This window comes from Melospiza melodia, chromosome 5 (assembly GCF_035770615.1).
Source record: "Melospiza melodia melodia isolate bMelMel2 chromosome 5, bMelMel2.pri, whole genome shotgun sequence".
Taxonomy (NCBI): domain Eukaryota; kingdom Metazoa; phylum Chordata; class Aves; order Passeriformes; family Passerellidae; genus Melospiza; species Melospiza melodia.
Window position 1 is genome coordinate 7,503,585 of NC_086198.1, and position 11,399 is coordinate 7,514,983.

General features: G+C 37.5%; 1 long non-coding RNA gene across 1 annotated transcript; it reads left to right on the forward strand.

Moving 5' to 3' along the window:
• Nucleotides 1–3,080: 3,080 nt before the first annotated feature.
• LOC134418965 (uncharacterized) lies at nt 3,081–6,733 on the forward strand. The gene is made up of 3 exons (XR_010027904.1): nt 3,081–3,209; nt 5,161–5,196; nt 6,652–6,733. It is a non-coding gene; the product is annotated as an uncharacterized LOC134418965 (long non-coding RNA).
• Nucleotides 6,734–11,399: the final 4,666 nt, after the last annotated feature.

Below are 11,399 nucleotides of genomic sequence, written 5' to 3' on the forward strand. Positions count from 1 at the left end.
GACTAAAGCCTTATTAGACATTGGTTTTGGCCTCTTCAATTAGCAACAGCTTGAAAAGCAATCATAATCATTTAAAATAAACTACATGTGTTTAGTTTCTGTAAATTTCAAGCCTTGGTGCTGCATTTATAACAAAGCACTTTTGTTCTTGAGTTAAATGACACTTCAGCACTGAAACATTTGTCATGATGGGGAAACATCTGTATTTAAAGCAGGATTTGCATGCTAAGCTTCAGGGAAATGCTAAGATGTCATCAACTTCAGTGAGCCTGAACCAGCCTACAAGTCAGCTGAATCTGTCTTCAAGTCTGTGCTAGACAAAAACTAATGGCACAGCATATAGCACTGAGGCATTCACTGCATTAACTGCAAATTGATCCTGATGGAGTCTTCCTTCTTTGCCAAGTCTTTCTGTGATGACTGAGAATTTTGGACAGTCCTTGTAGTCAGGGAAGGTGAAAACTGTGCGAGAATCCCCCAAAGAAACAAGATGGAATTTCCTGCCTCTCTCCAAGACCTCCCTCCTCCATGGCATTGTTCTCCACCTCCTGGATGAAAGTGAACTGCATTAGCTCTCTTAGTTTGTTAGCTCTTTGCTTCCAGTGTCCCTTAGTTTCTTGATATTCAGGAAAAAATTTAGTTAAAAGTCATTTTGGCCTATCCCAGAAAACTAAAATTCATCTCCATATGTATTTGGGGTACAGCTTCTGAGCTGCACAATTCTGGAGAAAATGCAGAAGAAATTAATTAACATGGACTATTTAACAGTAAATGCTGCTCCAGAGCATATGAAAAACTGCAAAGATTTGCTAAGAGTAGTTGAAAATATGCATAAACTGACTTCTCACTCAATTTCTAAATAAAATGTTAATGTCTAGGCAAATTGACCACAAATACTTTTCACTCCTGTCCAGGCAGAGGTGGTTGAGTCCTCAATTCTGAAAGTCAAAAAACCAGCATTCCAGAAGAATTGAAAAGAGAAAGAAAGATGAGACTTTACAGTCACAGGTGCAGATTAGGGCAGATCTACCTATAAAGACTGTGGCATTATAGTACAGTAATCATTCTAAATTTTCAGTGCTGGGATTTTCTAAAGGGGGCTTGCAACCCAGCAAAGTTATCCTCAACATCTACTAACACTTAACACTCATTGCTCTTGAACTGTGGAGTATAAATGCATTTTACACTTCTAGAAGCTGGCAAATAACTGCTAATCAGCAGCATGGCTACCCCTGTCTTGGAACATGGATATCTCTCTAGTACTACAACTTTGAGGAAAGAAGACCTGGCCTGCAGAATCATAGTTACTGGTTTCTAATTCTTCACTTTTCTTTTTTTTCTCCTTGCATTTCAGAAATTTTTGAATATTTAAAGCGCCCAGAGTATACAAGCGGGACTTTAATCACCTTTAAAGCAACTATGACTACAGGATCCTCAATATTTACCTGATATTCAAAAATTTTTCAGATGATCAGAAGCTCTAGCATTGCTGTTTGGCTGACTCCCAAAGCATAAATGGAAATTACTAAGAGAATGCATTTTGATTTCCAAATCTTTGGTTTAGATTTAATATGCATTCATATCTGATTAAAACTCAGAGACTGAAATACAACTGCTATAATTGAATTTCTAAAGCCTAGTCTAATTTTTCAAATCATTAGTAATTATTGCATTTTGATCAAATTTTCACTCTCTAGTAATTCTTTACAGCATATCTTTCAAAGTGAGCTGCATAGAAGTTTTTATGATTTGACAGATTCAAGCAATTCAGTAGCTTTGTTTATAGGGCAGCTGCCAAGACATGAGTCACCAAGTCAGCCTGTGACATGCCCGCTTGTATAACTTGTATTCTTTGGCAGCTTTTGAGGGGTTTGCATATCTCTTACTGGATACATAACTCCACTCACATATCAAAAAAATAAATAGAGTGATAAATTTGTATAAAATTAGTTTTAAAACTGTATTCATTAAATCCAGTAGAGATCAGTGTATTTTTTTACATCCTGCACCACCCTGTCTAACTTGGCAGTCAAAGAAAAGGCAAGAACTTGAAGCTGGTAAAACACTAACTTCTTGCCTTACATCAGACTTTTGATTAAAAGAGCAGATGTAAAATCCATGAGGACAGTGTATCTTTTAGCAGAAGCTGGGAGATGTACCAGAAGAGCAAATTTAATCAGTTTGTCACAAGAACCATTGACTTCAGCCTGCTGCATATCGATAACCAGCCCTCTGTGGAGAGAGGAATCACGTTCTCTCTTTCTCTCCGTCTACTTAATCAAATTAGGGAAAAGACAGTGCAAAGGGCAATAAACTTCAAGCACATCTGTTTGCTCTTTAAGCTTAAGTTGGATGCAATACCAAAACAATCAGTCTCCACCATTCAGAGATCTGTTCTGCTATTTTCGTGCAGAGCCTCTGAGAGTTGTTTCCTAACTAAATGGCTCAAACAGTAAACACTTTGAGAGGTGATTTGTTTTGCTTGCTCTCACATCTAGAAAATGGTTAGGCTTTTTAAACTTCTTAGTCTGATACACCACATTTTAGCTCCGGATTGAAAAAGTTCCTGGTCACCAACTGTTAGTTTTTTGCTCCTAAATAAGGTTTATTTAGTGGAACAACCAACTTTCAACAAATCTGGCGTCCTGTTTAGGTGGTATTATACAATTGAACTTCATATCAGATTTTAAAGCTTGTCAGGTCTTGCTTAGATATTCCTATTTATCTTTCTCTGGAAAAGAAAGGAAATGTTTTGTTTGCTTTCTCATATCATTTTGTCTTGGAGGATTCCATTAGGCCAGTTTGAAATCCAGAATATTAATTACCTTATATACACCATTACGTCAATATGATCTGGAGGAAACATATTTTTCTGGGTTTCCTGTTCTAAATGATGTGGTTTCAGATAGAACATTTGATAGTTGAGGACTGGGGCCTCTCCACATGCAGTAAGTTCTTCCTTATCAAGTAAAGCATTGTTTTTAATTTCATGTTCTGTTAGTGCCGGGCTGAATTGAAATTACACTATTTTTCATATTTGACCTTTCCACATATAAAACTTCATCTTTTTACATTTTGAGGTAGGGTGTCTGATGGTCAAGGATGAGAAGGTGAAGTAAAGGATTCCGTCAAGGAAGAGAGTCTGTAGAGCCTGAGATCATCTTAGAGGACACAGTTTCCCCTGCTCTTTAGAATCAGAGTGGTATTGGGTAAGTTTCACTTGAATTCTGGCATAACACATTCATCAGATGACTAAACAGAGAAGAACAAGAAAAGAAATTTGTCACTCACTGGCTGTAGATTAGTCTACAGCCTGAAGGGTGAAGTGTCAAAATTCTAATGAGGGAACAAAAGTATCAGTCAAGGGAATAAAGCATAAGCAGACAGGCAAAAATCCATACAAGCTGCAAGAAAGCCTTCCTAGGGGCATATCCTCTGGGACAAAGAGCTCTCTGATGTTATAGAGTATTCGATAATCTCATCTATGCTCTATTTCCAATTAAAGGTCAGACCAGATGGTTTTATCCCTTCCAACCTAGCCTGTTCTGTGGTTCTGCACATTGCTTTTTTAATACCTTCTACATGGGCTATACTGTGTTGCTTCTGGGGACTGCTAATTTTCAGACCACCACCACACCCCACAACCAGTCTGAACTCTGATCTGTCTACATATAGTTCATGTCAAATGGTGGCAAGCAATGGTATAAATATCCACTGTACAGTGACAGTGTATGGCTAAGAATTTCCTTCCTAAAGAGAAATCAAGTTTTATCCTTTTTTTCCCCCTTGTTTTGATTTCTCTTGTAATCACTGAGTGTGGCTGCCAAGTTCTACTTTCCATGACCAGATCCAGAGGTTTAGAAATTACACACAGAATAATGGGCTGCAGGATTTTACCTTGATAAAATTAATAGATAATACTGCTAACTGTAGTGTAACGGGAAGGAAAAAAATACACAGAAACATGAAACCGTTTGTGAGGTCAGCCTCTGCCTAAAACAGCAGAGGTTCTACTTCCATGTGCACATCCTGATGAAAGAAGGGAAAATTCTGTTTCTGGTAGAAAAATCCAGTGCTGTTAGCAGCATGAGGGCATCACACACAAAATTTTAATTTCTTCTGAGTTACCCTTGGTCAACCAAAAGAGCACATTGAGTCTAGTCTGAGAAAAGGAGGGGCTTGTCCTACACTGGCCTGGAAATGGCTGTGGAGAGGAGGTATCCACAGTATCAAAGGCTTCCTAGACCATGATATGCTGCTACATTAAGGAAAATCTAGACATGACAGACAGGGATGGAATAGAATAATCTGAATGCATATTATAATGAATAATCTGAATCTGGATCAACATCAAGTCTGCCCAGAAGGAGGTTTGGGGATTTTACGGGACCTGCCTTCCTCATCCCCTTTCTTGGCCTATGTACCAGCAGGAATTGTTCAGATGATCTGGACTCTGAAAGAAATGCATCCCCAGGTGGTCCTAATTATACAGCTTGCAAATTGTATCAAAAAGCCTTATTCCCAAGACTGGAAAGCAAGCAGACAAAATGGACTGAAAGGCTAAGAAGGAACTTACCCTCAGAGGACACTGCTGCAGGATTTATGGAGATACAGCACTTTTTTCTTTACAAAAGCAGACAATTTTCAAAATGGAAGGCAAATTATAGACTCATAAAATTATTAAGGTTGGAAAAGTCTATTAAGATCCCCAAGTCGAACTGTCAACCCAGCTACACCACCATATTCACCATTAAGCCATGTCCTCAGATGCCGTGCCCATATGTATTTGGAACACTTCCAGAGATGGTGACTCCACCACATTCCTGGGCAGCCTGTTACAGTGCTAAGCAATCCTTACCATGAAGAAATTAAATGAGATTACTTTATTAAGGCATGATTCCTCACACAAAACCACCAAATTCTAAATTAATTAAATTTTTTCATATCTCCGACTTCCCTGTGATTTCTAAGTAAACATTGATTTCTGTGCTAGCATCATGTTGAAAAGGCTTTTAACATATTTTTAGCATTAAGGGGAAACCCAGAACCACCTCATATGCTAATTTTATTGTCAGTGACAGGCACGGCCCTGATGATTTTTTTAATCTGTTTCAGCCTAGGAGCATTAGATGCAATCACTAACATTATTTTCCTTTGCAGGTAGGGAGATCAGGCCAAAATACTTCTACTTCAATGGTAATGTATGCTGTTTCACCATAGAAAGCATTTCTATTATTATTGGCCTGAACTCATATTGTTTTTTCTCAAGAATCCATGACCTCTTTGGAACTGAAACTCACTTTGATCCTGCATAACTAAGTGCTGTGACTACCCTATTGTGCAGGGGTAGCAATTTTATTTTTTAACTAGTAACTGATACTCAAATACAATTTCTATTTTTTTAATGAACACCAGTTTTCATACAGATATCATACTGCATTGCAAACAGATCAGGCTTCAAAGTATAGTACATTTTAGAAGGAAAGAAACTGATTGGGTAAAGAGTTGAAAGATACTTTATTTCTATTTATATTTTAAAATATCTATGTAACAGCACTCTATACTCTCCCTATTCTCTTGCAAATACTTGAAGTAGCCAGACAGGTTTTTGAAGGTCACATTGCATTACTATGAATGAAGCTTCATAAAAAGTCTGTTTCTGTTATCATTTGTGGCAATATGTAGTAATAAGCACGTGACCTCTAGCACCTGTGATTCCTAAGTATTTTTAAAAAGAAATATTAGATAGAGCAATATGTGCGCATGTTAACTTGGGGCTTTTTCCTGCTCACAGATAGTCACTTTTACTACATAGACTCTATGAGAAAAAAATGCAACAAAATATACCACCTTCTGTTTCTTGTGTAAAAAAAAAAAAGAAAACAGCAACAAAAGTGGGCTTATAGAAAAGCCACAGCTTTGGAGGACATGCTTAAATACAGAGGTAGTATTGAAGTTTAGGATGACAGGTTAAAAGGGAAGAGAGAGTGGAATCAAGAACCTGCCCATACCCACCCTGCCCCTGTCCTTGACTGCCAGATGCTTGTCCCATTTCAGTCCTGTTACAGCCTTCCTCAAGGAGCTGTTCCTCTAAACAAGCCAGCTGCTGGCAAAGTGCCACAGTAATCCAAGAGTCCTTGTGCCTCACAACGTGTGACAACTTTCAGAAGGCTGAGCCAGTTCACGCCACGGGGGAACACTGACATCAGCACTGGTGTGGATGGTGGAGGCACAAGGATGACTAGCAAACCCACATCCTGATCTCGCAGAAAGATGTTTCAGAGTACATGACCAGGCTTGCATGTTCTGCTTTTCTTTCATACAGTTAGCCTGAGGAGAAAAGCCTATTGGATTAACTAAATATTTCATTTCCAAAGCATACATGACATTTGCTGATTTATGGCTGCCAAAATTTTGAGGGATTAAATTGTACATTTAAATTTTCTTCTCCTTTAGCTTCAGGGCTTTTTCTCTACCTTTTAGCTGTCTGTTGCTAGTTTGTTATAAAAAAAAAAAATCTTTCATTTCACTGCAATTGAATGTTCTGCATCAGAGGATTCCGTGTATCACTAATTTCCAAAAACTTTACAATTTCTGGTACACTACAAAACCATTTTTTAACAAATATGCATGTCTACTCTCTCTCACTAGAAACCTTGCACCAGCCAATGCTACAAAAGAATGTGAAAGATCTGTGAACCAACTAAAAAGAAAATATGGAGAGAAACATTGCCAGTAAAAAGCCTTGTGAATTCCTTTCTGGGACATTTCCATGTGAAATTTATTCTCAGAAACAGTACATTGCAAAATCAGCAGCCCTAGTTTGAGTAAAAAATCTTTGCTTCAGAAAAATTACATTCATTATAAATCCTGACTTCCTGTTATAAGATTGGCAGAAGTTGCCTTCTTAGAGTGTGTATGGAAAACCAGGGAAAACTGATTAAGTACTATGTCTTTAGGCAATGGCAGACTGTCCTCTCATTATCTTCTACCAACAAGTTCTTCTCAGCCAAAGACTGAACTAGAACATGAAAAATGGTTTGTGTTTACAGGAGCAGGCAGCCTCTTTCCTTCCCCTATTTTTTTGCTACATCACACTCAAGAGCCTCTTTCATCCAGGAACTTGTTGGAGCCTTTTGCTCCTTCCTCGGGTCTATCAAACCACTGACATTGTGTAGGGAGAGTCCCTGAGAGCCCCTGTAAAATCTATGTATTGGATAAGTGGGTCCCAGTTATTCTAAACGAGCTACAGCTGTGAAGTCCTTAGCTGGGCAGCAGCTGTGGCTCGTAAAGATAACTGGGATAAAAGGGGTGGGCCGAGAGCACTGGAGGAGCTCCTGAGAAGTTACATGAAGATACATGAAGAACTGAGAAGATACATGAAGAACTGTGCTGCAGAGAAGAACAACTTGGTACAGTATGGGACTTGAGAAATATGGAATAACAACAAGAATACAACCATTGGTGACCCCGACGTGATGGAGATATGCAGCCTGATGAAGAGCTGTGGAAGATAGGTGTAGCAGCCTGGGAGCTGCAGAAGAATATAGCTATTGAATCAAGGAGCTGTGGCAGCCAGGAGCTGCGAGAAATATGGCCTTTGAGTCAAGAAGCTGTGTGTGTTGTACATGACCTTGGAGTCATGGGGGAATGTGTGTGTTGTACTTGTGTGGTGTATGAGGCCTTTGAGTCTCGGGATAAAACATGTATTGTAAAGGAAATGTCTATTGTACTTGAATATCTATATTGTATTTGAATATCTGTCAGTAATAGAAAAAGGGGGAAATGTAGTGAGAGTCCCTGAGAGCCCCTTTAAAATCTATGTATTTTAGATTTTAGATATTTTAAAATCTATGTATTTATGATATTTAAAATCTATGTATTTTAGATAGGGTCCTAGCTATTCTAAATGAGCTGCAGCTGTGAAGGCCTTAGTTGGGCAGCAGCTGTAGCTCGTGAAGATAACTGGGATAAAAGGGGTGGGCCGAGAGCACTGGAGGAGCTCCTGAGAAGTCATGAGGAAGTGCACAGCAGAAAAGAACTGCATGGTAGAAAACCAGCCAAGAAGGTACGAGAATTTAGAAATATAATTGCAAGTATGGTACTCTAGAAATATAGTAATAACAATAAGATATCAACAACATTGACCCTAAACTGCTTTCTCAAAATGCCCCTACTGAAGAAGAGGAACCTGCAGAAGTTAGAACCAGCAGCTTCTGTCTGGGACTGGCAAAGGACTTAAAAGTCTAACTAGAAAACAGAGTGAAAAATGGAGGTCAAAATAAATAACACTGACATTCCAAATAACGCCAGAAGTTATGATAGAAATATTACACAATGTTTTCTGATTTCATCTCTTATTCAGCTCATGTTTTGACATAGCCCCTAAACATTTACATGACTAATATCAGAACAAAACCAAAACTCTATCACTTTTAACAAGAAAACACCAAGAACCCCTTTTTCAGAAACAGAGGTTTTGCTGAATATGGGTTATACAGGTGAGCCTCTTCTAGGAAAAGCAGCTGCGAGTTAGAGCCACTGAAGCCAACTTTCCATCCTTCTAATGTGCATCAAACCACAAAATCATCTGAGTTGGAAGGGACTCAGAAGGATGGCCAAGTCAAACTCTGAAGTGAATGAACCATATTAATTTTATTTTTAAATTCAACTGATTAAATTTAAACATTTTTTCTCACTTAGAGCTAAAAACTACCTGCCTTCTTTTGTTTATCTACTGATCAACACAATTTCTAATCCCTGATGAAATGAAATATGCATTACTTAATTTGCTTGCATGCTTTCCCCCAGAGTCTGCTGTATGATTTCTAGAATGCTAATTACTTCATAATTTTTCTTTTTAATATTCATAATTTTGTTGGGGATCCAGAGAGAAATTTAAGCAAAATTAAATACATTGGAGAAATCCCAGTCTTGTAATCACATTCTGCACTGCTGTTACATTTTACTACCAGTACCTATTATCACGTGAATGAAGCATACTCTAGTTTCTATGCTTGACTGTGTGGAAATGAATTACTACAATTTTCAGTGGAGCACTTGAAACAGGAAGACATTAACGATGAAGTCCCACCTTCAAGAAGTCTGTGAGCTTTGACAATTTTCTTGAAAGGAGATAGTATTTTGTACGGACAAATTCATACGGGCGCTTGGTGACTATGGAATGTTTTAAAAAACTGCTGGGTAGCTCTTTAACCACTTTAACTGTCCTTTTTATAGAAACCAGTGCTGCTCTTTGCACCTAGCAAGCATTTAATTAGTAGGGGAAAGCAAAATAGCACTTTTTTAGAAAACTCTGAGAAATTAAAAACCTGCAAGATTACCACCAACATCAACCCCCTACCCAGCTAGACAGAAGGTTATTTCACTCTTAAGTGTCATTTCATACTCTAAGAACTTCAATTTTCTGATTGAATTTTACAGGTGAATTCCTGTAATGTGTAAACTGTTTATGTCACCAGAATTTCACTCATGTTTGTTTTGGAAGATGCTTGTCGGAATCTAAAGAGAAAGCAATTGGTTTGCCTTCAGGGTTTAGTTATTAATTATTTCCAACTAACAGAGATGTGGGAAATAATTAATTTAAAATGCATAATAAATAGCAAGGCAAAATGTTTACAGAATTTTTTTTAAATCAGGGAAAATCAGTGAACTGCAGGAAATATGCAACTGGAAAATGAGATGTCCAGATAAGCAATAAACTGTATATTTTTGCTGAACATTATGCCAATTTTAATTTGCAAGAATGAACTGTGAAATAAAATTGAAAAATGCAGTTGAGTCAAAAACACAATAGCAAGATTTGCAACTAAATTTTAGCACTGAAAAGGTCCTTCTAAATAACATATTTATGGAGAGATTCAAGAGCATGCATATAATATACAAACATAAATGTTAACAAATGCTCATAAGAAAGCGATGAGAGTACTGTGGGTTTTGCTGTAAATAAAAACTGGCAATTACTTCTTAATCATAGGGAAAAACCTCATAAACATATAAAGTGCGCATGTACAGGGAAACATATACACTATTTGATCTGTACTAAAGAAGAAGGTAGTGTTGTGGAATTCTTTTTTCTTTCATTTATTATCTCAGCAGGGTTAATTTGTTTCATATACATGGTGTTTTTCTGGGATTTTTAATCAATCCTGACAGTTCTCCAGTTAATTATTAAAATGCCTAAAGCTTCTGCATGTAGTTCTTGTGGTTGACATGATGGAAACAGAATTGAAGAGTTTTCTAAGCAATTTTGTGAACATACTCTTCAGAGCATAACAGGGACATCCTACCACATTATTTGACTATTAAGAAGGGAAGTACTATAAAAAAGTTATGTAATTTCATCACAGATACTGGTGGATTGGTGGCAACATCCTAAAATATTTAGCAGTTAGAAGTTACAAGTTCATATAGACGCAGCTTCATTTTATTGCCTAGATATTTATATGACCTTTCAGTATCTCCCACGCACTATACCTGCAGTCATCAGACTTTTCTTTTGTTCCTATATTTAAAAAGGATCCAGGAGGAAAATTACTTCCTGCATTTATGGCCACAAGTCAGAATAGCCCTGGGCTATGTTCGTAATGACATTCCTTATCTGTCGCAATCTTGGCTTCCTTTTGTTTGCTGGGCTTTTTGGGAACACTCTGTGTTAGTTGCTCTAATCTTGTTCTTTTTCCTAAAACATTTCCACATAAAGAAAAAAAAATTGCAATGCAATACAGGGTAATAAATTTATACTGAGACAAATCCAATGAACTCAGAAAATCTATGCATTTCAGTCACTGTAAGCAAGGCAGATCATAAGCACCAAAACTGACTACAGTTGGACAGAGTACATTAGTGGGAATATTCAGCAACTATTTTACTTTGCTTGGATTTTTTTAAACAGAAAAACAGGGGTCAAAATTCTTATGAAATCGCTGAAATTGAGACAGCAAAGTTTTTGTGTTCCATCCTCCTACAGGGTGAGGAAAGAAAAAATTAATAAAAAAGTTACGCATCTGAAATGCATGAAGCTTCTCCTGCATGTTTAATGAAGCACTTTTCTGGCACACAGGCTTTTCATTTAGTCTCTTTGGATCTTTTCTCCATTAAAACTACAAGCGAAGCAGAGTGAAAGTATTTCCCTCTGATTTATGTAAACAGTGGATGTATGAGAGTACACAGGAATTGTCAAACTTCCATATCCTGTTTCTCATAGCAGTCACTATCACAGTCGGAAGAAAGCAGGCAACGGTAACAAGATATCCCTATCAGCATGGACAGCTGTTCCCACCCTCTGAAGTTGGTTCATGTCTAGAAGATAACTAACTTCAAAACAACTGTAGAAAAATACAAATAGTCTTGTTACCTCTACAAAGCAGCAGCCTGTT